This window comes from Apium graveolens, unplaced genomic scaffold (assembly GCF_009905375.1).
Source record: "Apium graveolens cultivar Ventura unplaced genomic scaffold, ASM990537v1 ctg3814, whole genome shotgun sequence".
NCBI lineage: Eukaryota > Viridiplantae > Streptophyta > Magnoliopsida > Apiales > Apiaceae > Apium > Apium graveolens.
In genome coordinates, this window is record NW_027418282.1 from 64901 (window position 1) to 67614 (window position 2714).

At 40.9% G+C, this 2714-nt stretch overlaps 1 non-coding gene across 1 annotated transcript; it reads left to right on the forward strand.

Annotated features, from left to right (window-relative positions):
- The first annotated feature begins 2229 nt into the window (after positions 1–2229).
- LOC141701436 (small nucleolar RNA R71) lies at positions 2230–2336 on the forward strand. Its single transcript, XR_012566785.1, has one exon. It is a non-coding gene; the product is annotated as a small nucleolar RNA R71 (small nucleolar RNA).
- Positions 2337–2714: the final 378 nt, after the last annotated feature.

Genomic DNA, 2714 nt, shown 5'->3' on the forward strand with positions numbered 1-2714 from the left:
AAAGTACCTATCTCTAAAATGTGATTAAAATGAAAGGAAGTTTTGAATAATGTGCTGTGATAAAATTGTTTTGAACCGAGATAGGTAAAAGTGGATTTGAAAACTGGATAAAACGAATCAGATATTGGATAACGTTGTGTAAGTGGCTAATTCGGTTACACGCATTACATAACCGATTAGTCCAGCATAGATAATCAGAGACCTAGCTAGTCTCTGCGGATCCGGTAATTTTGTGTGAAAGCCCGATCAGCTTTCCTAGACATTTTGTGCAATAGCCCGACCAACTATCCTAGATAATTTGTGTGGAGGCCTGATCAGCCGTCCCTAGATAACATCCAATATATATCTGATTGTGATTTAGTGGTTCCCATAACGGAACAGATGATTTTGTGGTTCCAGTAATGGAACAAGTGATTTTGAGGTTCCCGGAGAGGAACAAGTTTTATGGGTCCTGTGATGGGACAAGTTTTATGGTTCCCGTAACGGAATAAATGATTTTGGGTCCCCGTAACAGGACAAATGGTTTTATGGGTCCTGCGATGGGACAGAAGATTTGAAAATGAAAGTAGCATGCTAAAAATTGAACTCTGGTATTTATGCACAGCACACAACTGTTGATTTGGTTTTGCAGAGCATGCTAGTTTTAATATCCAGTTCATACATGTCTTACTTGTTTTCTAGCAAGTTATTAATTTTGTTCCTATAACTGCTTTACTTTAAATCATTTTTTATTTGTTATTCATATAGTGGTACTGTTGAGCAATTGATTGCTCACCCTTGCAGAACATTTTATATATGTATTGTAGATGCCTAGGAGATTCTTCCACGATAGTCAGGACAGGGTTCCAGTTTCTTCCGTGTCAGGCTCCTCTGAGGTTGTTGTGTTGGACCAAAGATGGTCTACTGAGTTGCTGTATTAAGTTAGTTGCGTCAGGATGGTTTGTTGTAAGTCAGTTTTGTAATAGTTGTATTCTAAATCATACTTAAACCTGGAGAAGGTCTTGGAAAAGGGGTCGTAGTTATGTATTATTAATGAGTTGGACTGAATTATGATTGTTATTATTGTTGTTGGTGACATCAACTCCTGACCCCTAGGTTGAGACCGTCACAGCATTCCTCCGTGAGAGCAACAATCTCTAAATCATCTAGCTTCACTTTTTGAGAGAGAATACATTTCATAAACTTTGCGTAACTAGGCATATGCTCAAGAGCCTCAGTGAAAGGTATATTGATATAAAGTTTCTTAAACACCTCCAGAAACTTCTCAAATTGCTTATCCAGCTTTTTCTTCTACAGCCGCTTAGGAAAAGGCAGTAGAGGATAGATCTGTTTCTCCCCTGTATTACCCTCAGGAGGTGTGTGCTCAATAGTAGTCTTTCTTGGTTCCACTTCTGCTTCCTGCTGCTCTACTTCTTCTTCAGCCCCAGCCTCTTCATTCGAAACTTGAGTTTGTTTGGGATTCGTAACCTTTCCAGACCTCAAAGTGATTGCCTTCACTTGTTCCTTAGCTTCCCTCTTTCCTGGTACTTCAGTATCACTAAGTAATGTACCAGGTTGATGATTTAGCAAGGCATTGGCAATTTGTCCAATTTGATTTTCCAAGATCTTGATAGAAACAACTTGGCTTTTGCACATAAGCTTCAACTCCTCTAATTCAGAGTTTTCATTAGCTTGTTACAGCTGAAGTTGTTGTCTTGGTGCATATTGCGATTGCTGAAAACTGGGGGGTTGTACTGCTTAGCTGAGTACGGCTGATAAGGCTGTTGAACCGCATTCTGAGAATTGCTCCAACTGAAATTAGGATGATTACGGTTGTTAGGATGATAGGTGGCTGACACAGGTTGTTGCGATCGCTGAAAGTTGCTCGCGAACTGAGCCGATTCACTGGGGATAACACACTAATCAGTCTCATGGGCACCAGCACAAAGCTTGCAGACACTAGAGATTTGATTAACTCCATAATTAGCCAAAGTGTCCACCTTCATCGTCAAAGCCTTAACTTGGGCAGCTATAGCAGTTGCTGCATCCAACTCCAGAATTCCTGCTACTTTTCCCCGAGTCAGTCTCTAGGAAGGATTCTGGTATTCATTAGCAGCCATCAGTTCAATTAATTCATAAGCTTCATTGTACCTCTTAGCCCACAAGGCTCCTCCTGATGCTGCATCGAGCATGGGTCTAGAAGTAGCACCCAATCCATTGTAGAAACAATTTATAATCATCCAATCAGGCATGCCATGGTGTGGGCACTTCCTTAACATCTCCTTATATCGATCTCAAGCCTCACACAAAGATTCTCCAGTTTGCTGAGCAAACTGAGTAAGAGCATTCCTGATTGCAGTAGTCTTCGCCATAGGGAAGAATTTAGTGAGAAACTTTTGAGCAAGATCTTCCCTAGTAGTGATAGACCCTGGTGGTAGAGAATGTAACCAGCACTTAGCTTTATCCCTCAGAGAGAATGGGAAGAGTTGCAGTTTAATAGCATCTTCAATCACACCATTGAACTTGAAAGTGTCACAGATCTCGATAAAATTCCTGATGCGCATATATGCTTGATCTCCCATCACTACTAAAACTGGTTCCTCAATTTTCTTTTCTTTTTCTACCTTCTCTTCATCCTCAACAACTTCCCTTCGAACCACAATAGTTTCTTCCTCGGCTTGATCCAGAGTTTTCTTACGAGCCTGCGAACGCGTATGCATACACGCTCGCTAGAG